This window comes from Hetaerina americana, unplaced genomic scaffold (assembly GCF_022747635.1).
Source record: "Hetaerina americana unplaced genomic scaffold, ioHetAmer1.1.p SCAF_420, whole genome shotgun sequence".
NCBI classification, from domain to species: domain Eukaryota; kingdom Metazoa; phylum Arthropoda; class Insecta; order Odonata; family Calopterygidae; genus Hetaerina; species Hetaerina americana.
Window position 1 is genome coordinate 17,484 of NW_027287009.1, and position 16,354 is coordinate 33,837.

Genomic DNA, 16,354 nt, shown 5'->3' on the forward strand with positions numbered 1-16,354 from the left:
GCTCAGCGGAATTGCGGCGGTAACGGAACGCGAATCCAGATCCAGATACACGAGCAGCGTAGGGTGGGAGAGTGAGAACACGATCGGTAACAAAGCTGCGCAAATGATATTTCCGGAGCCACGGTGGGCAGGTCTTTAACCCACTGCCCAGGTGAGCAAAGCCCGCGAACTTGGATTTTAGTCTCCATTATTTAAGTGAGATCGTGCAGTAAAGTTGGTAGTTTCAAGCGTAACTTTGTGAAGGTGGTCTATTTTCAGAGAAGGGACGAACCAGATACTTGTCCACATTATTTCTTTAAATTAATTCGACTTATTTCACATTGATAAACCTTGCTTTGCCCAAAAGATACAATATTAAGGTTGCCAGAAGATGATTTTTAGAGTGAAATCGGTCGGACTTATTTAAATTAAGGATGTGGAAAATTACCTTGTCTTCTATTTCTTTGAAAAGAGATGGAGAGATATACTCTTTATTGTTTAGCCATTTAAAACGGAAATTCAATACTTCTAAATTTTGGAACACCCAACAGCGTATGACATTTTAAAGAAAAAACAAATTAGTTGAATGATATTGACCAAAGAGCCAACTTTATTATGTTTTATGAGAGTAATAAACACATTTAAGTTAAACTACTTCGGTACTGGAAATATCTTCGTCTATATATTTTTGCCCCGAGTAGCCGATACAGGACCATGTAGGCTGTCATAATATATCCACTTCGTGGACGATTTTGGTATCCATATTAAAAGATTTAGTACTTTTCCATAGACGTCATTTGTATCTTATTGTTATCCAAAAATAAAGTCTGTGGAAAAGTACAAAATCTTTTAAAATGAATACGTTGGCCAATTATTCTGGTTTTCATAATTAAGCTCGTGTTGAAACAAATTTTAGATGCAGAAAATGACTTTTTTTTAAAATTGGTGTTCATGCATCCTCTAGCACAAATCTCTTGAAGGATAAAAAAAAGTGCGTCGGCCGGGAATCGAACCCGGATCAACTGCTTGGAAGGCAACTATGCTGACCATTACACCACCGACGCCGGCGGTGGGGAATTGCTTGACACAGATTACACTTCATTAGGTTGCAAAAGTAGATCGCTTCCTTGTAAATAAATGTTTATCACTCAAACGACAATATAATTACGAGAAGATTAACAGATTCTTAGCTCATTAAACTTGCAGGTCGAGCTAGTAAAAATGTGTGCATTTAAATGATAGCATTGGTGGAGGCGCAAAACCACCATTTTGGCTAGTGAAAACTCACACAGCGAGGATTAAGCATCAAACAAATGTGAAAAAGCCCATCTGAATTATTTTATTTCCTTTGCGGACATCCCTGTACTCCACTTCCGCTTCCTTGTCTACGCTTTGCCACTCTACCCTTCCGCCGAGCCCCGTGCGTCCCTCACAGTCTCCCTTTCCGACGATTTTCTCATAAGTGTCGGAAGTACATACAATATGCCCCCTCCAGTAAATAAGACAGTGACTGGCGTCCCCCCGCCCGGATGCGGGACCGAGGAGGTCAGTCAAGAAAGTGTCCTCTCCGGCTGGCAGCGGAGCTGGAGCAACTTAAGCCGTTAAAACGATTACTCCGAAAACAAAAATCAATTGGATCCAGCAGTAATATACCAGTGTTTAATGTGTTTTATTCCAAAAGATCCTAGTGAAGATGAGAAATAATAAGACCACAGAACGTTTGATTGGGAAGCATGGGAACCCTCCTTTGGAAAACTTGGCCACACTCACACCTCGACGGAAGAATCAAAGACTGAAGTCATTTGGGAAATAAATACTGGACCCACAATGTAGGGTAAATGCAGCATGTAATAAGCGGAGAAGGAGAATTGGTGGTGTAAAACCTATAATTATCTACGTTAGAATCCAATAAAAAGAGTGCACCATAATTTCCGTAAGTAGGTGGTAGTGCGGGTGGTGATCTTTTATTGGACCTATTTCTTATAAACACACCGGAACGTATTTTTAGTGTATCAACTGACGAGGGCTTTCGCCTGTATGTGTTGATTTTGCATGTGGTTTTGTTCCTTTTTACGGGTGGTGACCTAACACCGCCCGCCTCACATCCTTGCGGCGGCTTGTAGGGTATTGATTGTGTGGATGTAGATGAACATCCCCCGCCACACGCCCTTACGACGTTTTGCGTGGTACGAAGTAGTAGATGTGATGTGGAACCTTATTCCATGATGGACATAAACATATGGGGTGCACATATGCACATTCATTAAACCGCCGCTGGAGATAAGGTCACCAATGGCAAACCTGCGAGTTTTTCACGGGGAGACTGGCTAACGATTGCACGCGGGAGTTGACCATGTCGTGTGTTTCATGCCTAGTCCGATGTGTGTTCGCCATCTGGAACTGTCTGGTTTAATACACGAACTTGAATTGAGTAACAGCCAGCCTACTCCGAAACCGAAGGAGTTGTTTAATTTCGAATAAATCCTCCAGAAATAGTTTGTAAACACGACCCTTTGGTTTTCTTCAAGCACTAACGAAGTTGCCACTTTATTTAAATTTTAAATATTTTTTCCAAGCATCAAAAGCCCTCTCCCATGTATTCACCACTGCAATAGTGTGGGTGATGGTTTTAAAAGTCCATGCACGACTCGCCTTCCAAATTGGATCGATTTAGAGATCGATACGATTAAAATCTATCATTTGTCAGTTAACTCCTGTTTGGATCTGGGGTTCGACGTTGGTTGCTGTCAGCGGGCAAACAATGTGTTGGGGGCGGAGATTCATCGGGAATGGAAGAGCTTCCCCGCATCATGGGTGGGATATCCGTGTGGGTGGGGTCCACGGACATCCCGGGTGAGGGCGTCGACGAGGGGGTGGAGGAGAGAGAGTGAGGGAGGTTATGGGGTTTAGGCCACCTGCCTCACGCGCAGCCTTCAAAAACGACCCTTTACCTCCTCGTCCCCTTTTGTTTTTCTCTCGTACCCTCCACCTTCTCTGACTGCTCTCGTAATGCTCACCACGCCATCATCCATCCCTGAGCATGAGGTTGTCCGAAAACATCTCCCCCATTCGCACGCCATTTCGTGCAATTTTGATGAAAACCTTCCTCCAATATTCACGAGCCTATACAACAATGATGGCCGGTTCATCCTTCTTTGTTTATTTCCCCATCCATCCTCCGTGCAAGTGGTGGTTTTTATTTTATGGTGCTCTAAATCTTGTGGCGTGTTCTTAAGATGATTGGCTCTCTTTGCGGATGTGCTCCAAAGAGTGACTTCCTCAGACCGGGAGTGAAAATAATCGGAAATCAGATCAGCCTTTTCGTCCATCTATCCTCCATGCTCATGGATTGGTTTATATATTTGCACTATTGATTTTAGTCGACCATTACCATTTTGGATGGTGGCATAAAAATCCACTTCCACGAGCCCTAGTGGCGGCTTTCAAAGTAAGATGTGATTGGCGACTGAAATGCGCATCAGGAAGTGCGCATATTAAATAATGCACGCTCCAAATTGGAAGTTTTAATAATTCGTCCGATTTTGTAAGCATACTCGAGTGTCCTGTACCTTTCTAAGAGTCCGTCTTGCCTAATCGCTATGTGAGTCAAGAGACACTATGTTCTTTGGCATAGTTAATAGTCTTTAATGATCTACCTGATTTGGCGTCGCGTATGTCTAATTTATCTAATCAGTCCATGGACCAGCATCAAGTAGACCACACGTAAGTGGCGTCAGGTATATTTGTAGGTGCACGTATATGTTAGTTGGTAGCTTGAGTGTTTGCATGTATGTGGGTTGTAAGGGTTTTTGCATGAATGCATACCATGTTTTGTTTGTGAATTGTATAAATTTGTGGCTTTTGCGTGCCATTTTTTTCTTAATTACGGTTGGTTCCCACACGCCCTTGCGGCAGATTGCTGGGTGTCAAGTAGTTGTAGATGCAGAAGTGTACAAAAATGCTTCATCCAGCGTTAATCTTAGTTCGGATAGCGAAAAAGAAAATCGTTACCGTACTATAAAATTGCGTAGAAAATGCGATACAGTTATGTTGAGGTTTATGTGAGACCTCTTCAGGTTTGAACGTTGAATACTTTTGGAGGCGATGGGGTCAACAGGACGGGGAGATTCGGCAGTTCTGTCTTCTTTTTTTGAGAGGTAAATGGAATTGCGGTTTCAAGTGAGAGAGAGAGAGAGATATATCTTGTGGTCTTGGGGCGTAGAATTTGAGGGAGGAGAACCAAAGGAAGATGTGGAGATGTGTTTGTGACGAGAGGGAGTGCGTTCGGGAATGGTTTATACACACGACGCGGCCCGGAAAGATGAGGAGCCGGTGCCAAAGAGTATAATTTCCACCAAAGGAAGTGCGAGCGCGGGATGGCGGAAGGGAGTTGTTTGACGAGGGCGAGGGAGGGACAGAGATGGGAACGAGGAAGAGGCGAGGGGGAGGCGGGGATGAGAGGGAGTAAAAGAGGGCCATAGTGCGTGGAAACCCTAAGGTGTAAGTTCCCACTCGCACTGAAAAAACACGGGGGGAGGGTCCCCAAGGAGGAGGAGGAAGAGAGGGAGTGCGGTCGCCGGCCCAAGGGAAGTGTGGAACGGGAGGGCGTAATGCGGGGCCCGGGCCGAAATAGGAGGCCCCCACCAGGGGAGGGATCGGCGGGGCGGGTGGGAGCTGGGGTTGGATGTTGGAAGACTCGGAGAAGGGGTGGTCACGATGTGGACCGGGCGGCCAAAAGGGTCGAAATGAGGAAAGGAGAGGGATAGGCGTGGAAAATCGTTGCGAAGGCATCGAGGCAAACGGCTAAGAGGTCGTTGTGGGTGGAGAGGGGATGACTTGAGGGAAGTATGAGGAGGTATGGGGACGAAGAGGAAAATGCGCAGGGGGAGAAAAGGAAAAGTGAGATAAAAAGAATGGGTCAAGGAAAGATCGGAGGATGGAGATAACGTCAAAGGAGGAATAAGAGGAGAAAACACAGAAGAGAGAGAGAGAGGCAGATGTAGGTATGAGACGAGTGCGCCCTGGAGATGGACGTAGATTGATGTTCTTTCCTGCTCCACGGTGTTTTCTTTCCTTCCTTTTTTCCCCGTAAAAAAAATCTTTCCCCCTATTCTCAGGGAGCTTGAGATGATGATTTTTGAACCAGCTAAAAAAAGAGGTTCTGAGGAAGTTTTTATTCTGACATCATCGCTGTTTCTTTTTTAGAAGGGTGAGCTTTCTTTCCGACAATGGTTTCGTCCTCATGCCAGAGCGTAACGATATTAAAGGTGGACCGGCCTAAAGGATTAATTCAACTCTGCAGGAAAAAATAACCCTGAGTTATCGTCGACAAGTTTAGGAAACAGTAGCCACGATGATGTACGATGGCGTAAATCATCTCGCGTCTCTCAACGAGAAAAATACGTTGAGGTCAGTCTTCGGCCGTGGTATTGGGTCCTCGTTATTGGTCTTATCTCGTATTGGTATATTAAGGGTATCTTTTTGTGGTTATTCGACTTTGCGGTTGGCATTGAATAAACGTCGCCCTTCAATTCGTGATCGTTCATTCGTATGCCGTCCAATTGCTTCTTTATTCTTTGAGTCGATTTATGTTTCTGGTGCAAAGCAGAAGGCATACACTAACTACCCTGGTTCCTGGTATCTGAATCTTCAAATTTTCTTTCCTACTATTTTATAATTGGTCATTTACGATATATATCATCCGTCTGGGGGTGAATTAATAGTGAAATACTGACTTATTTTCTATTCTTCAAATTTTGAAAAGTATTCCGGGGTTCCACTAGCCAACAGCTGGAAAAAATCTATTTCTTTCGAACTTGGCTTTCCAACTAGAAGTAATAGAGTGCAATAATGGAGAACGCCTCCAAAATAAAAAGTTATTCTTTCGTCGTATTGAATTATTTTTGCTCTATCTAATTAAAAAAAATAGTCTTGTAATTCGATGTTAATTTCTATTCACTGCAGGTTTTTCGCACCTCTCATTCAAGTAAAAATATCCCTCATGTAGATGCGAGAAATGATGTGTGTCTTACTTTTCGGCTTAAGTTATCCATTTACTTCATTTAAATGAAGCCCTTGTACCCTTGTTCGACAAGCCCTTGTAAGCCCTCATGCAATATATTTTTAATATTTAATGATAAACCTTAAAAGAGAGTAAAAGTGTGCTTGGCAGTTAATTCGTTCTGTTTCACTTGATGTAACTTATCATTGTTATTGATTTCTCCCAAAGGCCATCTCATGAAAGTTAATCCATTTCTATTTTCTGGAATAGGCATCTACTTCTCTTTTCTATTATCAAGTATTTGCAAGTACTGAAAAAAATTCAGAACCACTAGGACTGCTAGGTGAAGCATTAATGATGCTTTTGATGTTTTTTTAGATGAATTCCATGCGTTCTATATTTCATGGGAAGGAGACCTGGGTAATGCCATGTCTTCAATTTTAACTCGTTCATTCTCCGTGACGACTTGGCCCATGGGTTAGTCCTAATGATGTATCATTACATTCCTCAAGTTTTTCCGGGGAAATGGATGGGAGGTACGCGTGCTTTGAAAGCAGACGGAGTCCGCCTTTCGAGGGGAGCCATGTTAAAATACATTTTTGCCGTCAAGGCAAGAGCTCCACCGCTCATAAGCCATTAGTCTCAGTCTCATACATGCGATATGATCTTCGGACTCCTTTTTTGTGCACGCGATGCAATTTCCTTTGGGTGAAGATTCCACCTATTCCTTTGGTGATCGAGTTCTAAATATGATTTTGACTGAAGCGGAGGGAAATTATTCATTCTATCTTGATAAAACGCACTGAGTGATTGAATCCGATACTCCCGAGTGTTCATACATTATTTTCTTGCCATCTGGTAAATGATGATTGTACAGTTTTTAAAACGACGTTTCACTATAAATCCAGACAGCTGGATGGGTGAAGTGGCAAGTAGCCTACTCCAAGGTGCTTTGGTTCGAATCCCAGTGCGGTGTTTGGCGTTGTCTTATAGCTCGTTAATTTTCTCGGGGTTTTTTGTATGGCTTCATCCCTCTCTTTTAGTTCTTACCATAAAACTTGTGATATGTAACATTACTTCGCAGTGATAATCAAAACGTGTACTGTTAATAGAATTGGTATCAACCACCAATTATTATTAATTAATTAGTTATTATTTATATTTAAAGTGTGTGTAGAAAACAAACGTGCCGTACGAAAAATGCCTTTTCATCTCATGACATATATGTAGGTTAATACTATTAACATATTTCGTAATTTCTCCTGTGGACTTGCAGAGCGTTTCTATGCTTATTCATACAATTTCTGGTTGATGATACCCTTAAGTTCGTTACTCAAAAAAACAACCAAATTTATGTTTTATATATGTGCGTAAAATTTATTTAGATTCATATCCTTCCTAGTTATTGACTAGTTATAAGTTGTCTTTGCTGCGTTCATGGTCTAATCATCTCTTACGTACATCTCGTTTGCCACGATAAGAATAACTTAAACAAAGTGGCATATTTGCTTAATCTAAGTATAATATGAATTTTTAGGCGTTTGATCAAGAAACCTGATGCATAATTTTGTATCTCCAGTGATGAGAGAAAAGCCCTTTACTCAGTTTTGGGAAACTTTTTTCCTGATTAGTTTTCAAATAAAACTTCCCGTTCGAGGCAGTTGTTAATCTGTACTTGGTGGTAAAATCAGTCATCAGAATTCTGTTAAAATCTTTCAGAAACGAAAACTAGTGAGAAAGTGACGTTGAGCTGAAATTTCGTCCTTAAAAGGAGAATGATGTATTTCATTTCGAATTGAAATGACATGCTTTTATTTTTAGTAAAATCGTGTGCTGTTTTTCATTAGTAAAATCATGTGATCTTTATTTAGCTTAAGTTTACCCTCCTGAGGAATCAATATCGATGTTCTTACATGTTTGAAATTGTTTTTGTTAATTTGTTTATTTGAAGGAATACATTGTTAAATCATGCCATTAAACATATCAGATATTGCACGCCATCGCTACTGTATTAAACTCTTTCAATTGCGAAATTAATTGAAGCTATGGTAAAATTTCGAATTCCGTCCTCCATTCAATCACTTTTGTTTGTTCTGAATTCGCTTTTTCTTTTTGCCATACAATTTGCTCTTTCAAATTTCGCGAATTCACCGACAAATGTGAATTCAAAAGTTATGATGTCACGATGATGCTCATGATTTCTGCACACGAATTCTGGTTTGGGTGAATGAACGGGACATAAATATTTCGTGGGCGGCAATTTACTTTCCTTTAAAGTTCGTTCTCTTTCGCTCGCCTAAATTTATTGAATCGATCTGAATTTTCATGCGTTAAATATTTCATGTGTGCATGGAAGCCCTCGTTTTTATTTCAAAATCGCTCGGATTGAAGCTATAAATTCGTCCCAAAGGTGAATGCGACCTTAATAGGTGTAATATTTGATACTTTAAATTTGTGGCAATGATTAGGAAAGGACGATTTCATGTGGTTTTTAAAAAGTTATCTTTTTCGAAATCACGTTTTCTTGGGCCTCTGATTGATTATTGAACTCAATAAATGAATTCATTTTTTAAATTAATTATGGACCTATCCAGTGAAAGTTAATTCACGTCTCAATTTTTCCGTACATGTTATATTATTAAGCTATATTAATAGCTGGTCCGTAATTATCGGTATGGTGTGGTGGCTAACGTACTGGTTTCCCACCGTGAGGGATTCGAATCCTGGAGATAGCTGATATTTTTTAGTTGTATCCCGATCCCTACTTGAGGTGCTTTGTGAAGAGCACTTTGAGTGAGTACGACGTCCGTCGGATGGGACATTAATCTGGGCACCCCTTGGCGCATTTCGATAAAAGTAGGCTTATGCCTACGCCAGGTTTCTCTCCATCCTTCCTCCTTTTCCATCAATCCCTAGTGGCGCAAATGACCTTAGCTGTCGGTCGCCTCCTATAAAACTACTGCTCCCCGTAATTTCTTAGAAAATGCCCTTCCACATTTACGCTCTCAGTATGCAAAAAATCTTATCTCTTCTTGCGTTACCTCACCGTTTATGTAATCAAAAATGACTTCTTTTCTTATTTGGTTCAGGGAAATCAATTTTTAACAGATCTAATGGTTTATTGGAATTATTATATTTTTCATAATTATTATGCTCCCTGGACGTCTATGGTAATTCCTGGGATTCCATGAAGTTTATCGTTTACAATTTAATTTCAATTTTTATGGTTTCTCGATGAATGAGGTCATCTTCTGCATTAAGCCACTCTTGGTTTGTCATTGGATGTCCTAGGGGTCGAAGCACCTGAGTTGGCATCGTAACCGTTCCCGAGGCGGTACTCGAACCAGCGACCGCCGGGTCAATAGGCGGACGCGTTAGTCAACTACACCGACGACTTAATTTCAGTAATTTATTTTATGACACTGAAAATCTATATTTATATCTAAAAATTGATGCTGGCCAATTTAATGAAAGTGAATTATGACCGTATTAACTCTACAATGTTTTCGAACAGAACAGAGCAATCATTATCATTTTTTATCCGTCGCCTAATCGATTTCTCACGGACAAACAAAATTAATTCACCATTAATGGTTAAAACGTAAAACTGGGGGAATGCGATCTCGTGACCCTGGCGACCATGAATGACATCACCCTCGATCCCAAGGTGAGGGCAGCGAGACGTTTGCCATAAATCACCCTTCTTTTAAATGGGGCGCGTGTGAGCGAATGAATGCTTCCCGCACTGCCTTCCGTTAGAAAATCAATCGATTGCGTGGAATTGTGAATGAATTTGATCCTCCTCCGCCCACTTTCCTTCATAGGGTTTTGAAGCGGTGTTTGGACGAAGATTTTCTTTCGTGTTTCATTTTTGAGAGATCGTAGAGTAATTACCGTTTATGGGCGAGGGTCGGTGGAATTTGATCGAGAACGTTGCTCACTTGTCTCTCGCGCGTCCTTCACCCCCCTTCAGCTCTACATCTCTTCCTTCCATCCTCCCTCAGTGAGTTGAATCGATTGATTGGGCAGTAATTCGCCAATTTTTAGATCGCGAGCCTTCGGGAGACGCTACTCTGTCAAATACTCTGCTCCACAAGGGGAGTGACTTCATACTTAAACACCCAGCCTTCACCCGTCGGGTTTAAGAAACCATGGGGTGATCCACTTTTTTTTGTCGATGAATCAAATCTTTGTCTTTCCCTTTGAAGAACGGAATACACATTCTCAGCATCTTTATAGTCGGTTCATCGTGTCGCATTACTGACTGACATCATTCGTTAGCTGAAAAGGAACCACAATGCTTCGTGTTATACCTGTGACGAATAATTTGAGTCGTGTAAAAGTTAAACTACTCTCTTTCCTTTTGTTTATCTCTATCTTTTCTTTTATAGGCCATAAATGATGGCATGATTCGCCTTTTCACTTCTGAACTGGGTATTGGGTGTTTAAACAAGGTTACCGCAATTTTCGTCGGAGATCATTCACAGAAAATGTGTTAGAATTTTGAAATGGAGCGTGGTTTTGAACGTTCCGGAATCATGGTCGTTCGAGCTAGATGGCTGGCGTAGAATGGCGGCTTTTGAAATGTGTGTGTGTGTGGATAAGTATGGAAAAGGTGAAATGGACAGATAGGAAAACAAAACGAGTAAGTGTTAGGGTAGGAGAGAAGGTTACTGGAAGAGATCCAAAGGAGGTAGAAAAGGTGGACGAAGAGAATTTTGATTGGCGATGAGATGTTGAAGGCTGTGATAGAGGGGAGAATGTTAGGCAAACTAGTAAGGGGAAGAAATCGGATAGGTGTTTTGAACGGAATGAAGGGAAGTAGACTGTACGTTTGAAGAATTGAAGGACATAATAAAGTAGTTTTATGTCCTAGGTTGTATTTTGTTGGGAGAGGCAACGAAATCTATTGTTGCTCGCTCTTTTTTCAACCATGCGGGGTGATAATGAACGGGGGAATAATAGCAATGATCAATCACATATAGTACGAGGGTCATCCGGAAAGTAGTACCCGTTCGTGCCGCATGAAGTGCTGACGACGCGAGTAGCCGCTGGACGAGGTCAGATAGCTTCAGTGGCTTGTCTGCCTTCTCTGAGCCAAGTTGCGTGACGCTAGCATTGCCTGTGTTGTTTCTGTGATTGTTTACAATGTTTAAAAAAATTGAGAACGCCGCCAGTTGTGAAGTGAGGGCAGTGATTAAATTCCTCAATGCAAGAAACGTTCGCCCATGTGATATTCATCGCCAATTAAAGGAGGTGTATGGAGACAATGTAATGGACGAGTCGTCTGTTCGGCGGTGGTGTCGCAACTTCAACATGGGGAGGGGGAACACACACGACGATGAGCGTTCGGGGAGACCGTCTGTCATTACAGACCAACTGGTGAGCTCAGTTGACGAATTCGTGAGGAACGATCGGCGCGTCACAATTGATGACATCTGTGAGCATTTTCCCAATGTTTCTCGAACAATTGTTCATGAAATTGTTAAACACCATCTGCATTATGCAAAAATTTGTGCAAGATGGGTCCCTCGCGTATCTCAATGAGCTGGCGGCGAAGGACTATGCAGCAGGAATACAGAAACTTGTCACACGTTATGACAAATGCCTTAATTTGCTTGGAGATTATGTTGAGAAGTAGTTTAAAGTATCCTCTTTCAAATAAAATTTTTTATGTTTGTTAATATTTACTTTTGTGTCTTTATTTCACGAACGGGTACTACTTTCCGGATGACCCTCGTATTTTCCCAACATGTCCCCAACATTCCAACAGTGTTGCATTAACAGTGGCAAGTTGGTTTCTACCGTTTCAGGATTAATGATCTGTGGTTGGAATAATTGAATGTAGGTGTATAACACTTGAATTCCGGTATATTCTCATCTTATTTTCATCGTTAAATTTTTATTCAAACGATTTAGTTACAAATTTTCCATATTAACTTTCATCATTTGGTATGTTTCTAAACCTTTTTTTCATTCCTACGATTCAAAGAAACTCGGCTTCATTAAACGGTTGGTGGGGAAATGTGATAAAAAAATTAAATACGGGTGTTATTTCACTTTAGTTAGACCTCATTTGGAATGCGCCCTAAGTATTTGGGATACTAGGGAGAAAATATGGCAAAAGGAATTAGATAAGGTCAGAGAAGACCCGACAGATTGGTGAAAAATTGTTATGATAAGAGGAAGAGTTGTGACAGGCATTTTCAGAGCAATTTTTTAGGCTGGGAGCCACTGGAGATGCGAAGAGGACAAGCGAGACTCAGACTTAAAGAAATGTTCAGAAGAAACGAGTTTAACAATGACACTGAAGGAATTAGAAATGCCCCAAATTACTTAGGTAGATCATACCACCAAGCTAAAATAAGCGGGATAGAGTCCAGTAAAGATAGATACAAATACTCGTTCTTTTCCCGAATAATGAAGAATGACAATAGTAAGAGACCAAAGTCTGTAAAAATTTTGATGACATAACATTTACAAATCTGGACAAGATTTTACGTTGCGCAGACATCAGGCATATTCATGAGTGAATGTTTATGCCAGTTGCTGGTAAATTAATTTGTATGCGTGTAAGTTATAAAGGTTTTTGCATGAATATATACACTTTTGTGGGTGTAGATTTGCACGAATTTGTTGGTTTTCCTTGCGGTGTTATTCTAATTACATGATCTAACATCCCCCACCACACGCCCTTTTGGCGGCTTGCGGGGTGCTATGTAGATGTATATGATACCAGGTAAGATGATAACTTATTATGACCGTGAAATACGAGTACTGCCAATGGTAACTAGGTGATGAAAACGAATCCTTTGCTCAAAATATTTATCATCAACTTACTAATTTTCTCTCTTTATAGCTTCTTTGCCGAATGCAATTCTTTTCTCATATTTCCCCTACAATTTGACCACCTTTCTACAAAATACTTCTTAGTCAGAAGAAATGCTCTGCATGTTCAAGTTTATGTCTACAAATTTAGTATCTATCTTTTCTTTCCGCTACGGACTGTAAACTATTGCGGTTCTAAATGTTTCCATTTTGTGAACTCTCCCTTTTGCTAGTTTTCTCAATGTGCTTCTCTCTCCACACGCACTCGTGTTCGATTTTCTCTAAATCCATCAAGAACCCTGCCGTCCTACTACTTTTCCCTCTGGCAAATCATCGTAGACGTAGTTTTTCTCTTTTATTTGTATTTGTGTTGCACGGGTCACACGCGGAATGGAAAAATGGAAAATGGTCTCAAACTTCCTCAATCTTTTCCTTCCGGAAAATCTTTCCTTTCAAACTTCTTCTTGCTCACCACACGGTTCCTCACGCCAACAAAACTCAGTCGTCCCCAGCTCCATCTCATATCTTTGCCATACATTTCTTCTCTTTCCAGCCTCACCCTCTTCTTCCTCTTTTTTATTTTAAAACTTCCCTATCCCTGACTCCCCTCATGCTTATGCTCTCTTTTCTCACCAATTTCCATTCCTCCTCCTTTTTCTGCACCTCCTCTTTCTCCCCTCCCGACGCGTCGAAGAAAAAGGCTGTGCTCCGGTGATTTCCAGGGGCTTAAAAGGAAAGATAAATAAATCAAACTAATTTATTTTTAGCGGCAGCGGCACGGAGGAAGAGTGTTCGAGATAAGAAGCCAAGAGAGAGAGAGAGAGAGAAATAGAGATTAGGGAGGGAGGAAGTGGAAGGCGGACGGATGGAAAGAAGGGAGGAAGAGGAAGAAGAATAGGAATGAGTTTTAATGGGCGAACGGGACGTGATGCGATGGCGAAGGGATGGAAATATGTTTGGCTAAAACAAGGGATTTGGTGGGAAATTAAAGCGAGGCCAAGGAAGGCGACGGAAGTCAGGAGGTTTGTAGGCAAGGAAGTGGGAGATTAGTCAAAAAGAAGAGTCCCATTAATCATTCCTGAAGTGTGTCCCGACGAAATCCAAATTTTGGGATGTTCTACCGCTAGATCTCCGGAACTCTCTCGGGTCTATAGGGCAGCAGCTTTAATGATGAGTATTCATGAAATGTGAAGAGTGAGTATTAAACTTAGCACAATAGAACGCCTGATACGAAGTCTCGGACTGGATCATTAAAATGGCGTAAGTACTCTTGACTCAGACTTTGCACAGCTGTACTCTGCACTCTCTGCAGCGTTAAGCTAAATTAGTTTACATATTATCGTTTCTTCATGTGGTTTTGGGATATATTCGCGAGTACCGTGATCGGTACTGGAGTACCTACTATTCGTCTACATCTATCTGCGTCTACACAATACCTCGCAAGCCGCCGCAAGGGGGTGTGGCGGGGGGTGTTATGTCACCAGTCATTCATGCAGAATCGCAATCATGTTACCTCCACACACACATATTTGTTTGATGATGATGCATTAGAAAAATTTTAATCATATGAAAGAAAGTACTTTCATGCACCAATATTCATTAAAAGCATACGTATATTCAAATTTTACTGTAGAAGTGTTACAAATATGGGTCTATTAAATAAAAATAATGTTTTCCTTATGGCATATCCTTAGTTATCTTTGCACCCAAGTCTTTTACCGATTCCGCGTGTGTAATGTTGGTTCCCTGTATAGTGTGTTTTCTGGTTAAATACTTTTCCTCCAAAAATTTATCAAAATATGTTTATTCAAATTTAATTCTACCTCCCATGTCTCGCACCACTGATGAATTGAATTTAGGTGGTCAGTTAATGATACCCATTCTTCATCACTGGATCTGGATCACGGCATCGTCAGCAAATAGGCAAAGTTTACTGGAAACCTGAGACCTGATATTATTAATATATGCAAGGAACAATAGCGACGAAGATGCACAGTAATTAGTGTTCACCGATTAGATGTCGGTTTGGGCTGGTACCTAAACGCTATTGCACTCATTTATCTGTTATAAAAAGTGTTAAATCATTTAGTTAGTTACCATTTCTATTGGTAACTATCATTTAAGCAGTTCGAAATTTTTATATTAAATCTTGGTGTGTATTTACTCCCTGTCACGCATCTCAATGTTGGCTTACTGTGCATTATGTATGCATAGTTGAACTTAAAAAAAATAAGAGCATATAAGAACCATTTACCGGGTTGATTGGAATTGGTGCATTATATATCCTCGTTTGTGGTAGAATAAAGGCCACCAATGCTTTCGCATGGTTCATAGTAGTTACTAGTTTCGGTTGAGATCGTATGAGCCATTGGAGATGATAGGTGGGTAATTTGACAGAGGGAGGATATTTAGGTAACGGGGAAAGGAAAGGGAAGCTGGAGAGAAGCCCGGCGCCGGCATTAGCCGGTGGTGTCTGAACACCCCCCGCCATTCACCCTTGCGGCGGCTTGCGGGGTATTGAGTAGATGTGGAACCAAGGCTTTTGAGTTTTACCTATGCTCACATTTTTGGACCGAAACTTGCTTCTCCTTGTGGCATAGCTCAATGTTTCCAATGTTATCAGCGAGCATCATTTATCGTGTTAATTTTCCAAATGTCATATATCTGGAATTGTTATTGGTAAAGACTTTGAGAAAAGTAATTTTTACTCTTCCACGTTGCCTTTTTTATTTTTCAATGTATATCATTATGCACTACCTTATTCAGAATAGCTGAAGTATATTCATGGGTCTGTGATAAGGTTTCCCCATTTTAATTGCCGAGTTTAAGTGCAGTAATTAGTTTGAATTCTCACGTTTCGACGGATTTAGCTAACTGAAGATGCCTTTTATGCGTTCCAACAAGTTGTGCCTCAATATATTTTGTGGAAAAATGTGTAGTGTTCTTTACTTTGTCAATTTAACCTCTTTTTGCTTAAAATAGATCCGGATAAAAGACAGGAACACTGAAACTTAAATGAATGGTTAAAAAAAACTTGCCATTTTTCTAAATTAGGACTTCTGACCGACGTACTTTTTATTCATGATGTCATTTATCGTCAGTGAAACGAAACTCAATATTGCAAATGGTTGGAGACGGATGAGAATTATAATTGGTTGGTTAAAGAATAAATTGGATGTGAGCGGGCGGAAAACTTTCACGATCCGAATCAGAGCAGTCGACTCATCACTTATTTACGCGATAGGTCGGAATTAATTTACGACGTCGTTATAACCCGCGTGGGATTAATTCATGTCGTGATTCAGTGATTAGAGAGTGGTTTAAATTACCAAGGACCTCGAAGTCCGCGCGCACTGTTGAGGGGATTTCGCTCTCTCCCCTCTCTTCCCGATCACCCCCTCGCCCACCTCTCCACGCATGGCTCGACAGTCGCTTTGTTGTCACTGGATCGCCGACGTCACCGGAGGACAATGGGCAGGGAAAGCCGCATTATCTCTTGCATGGGGTGGACCTGGCTTCGATCCCACGGGTATCATTGGAGGGCGT

At 41.1% G+C, this 16,354-nt stretch overlaps 1 non-coding gene across 1 annotated transcript; it reads right to left on the minus strand.

Moving 5' to 3' along the window:
* Positions 1 to 971: 971 nt before the first annotated feature.
* On the minus strand, positions 972 to 1,043 carry TRNAG-UCC (transfer RNA glycine (anticodon UCC)). Its single transcript has one exon. It is a non-coding gene; the product is annotated as a tRNA-Gly (tRNA).
* Between the last annotated feature and the right edge of the window lie 15,311 nt (positions 1,044 to 16,354).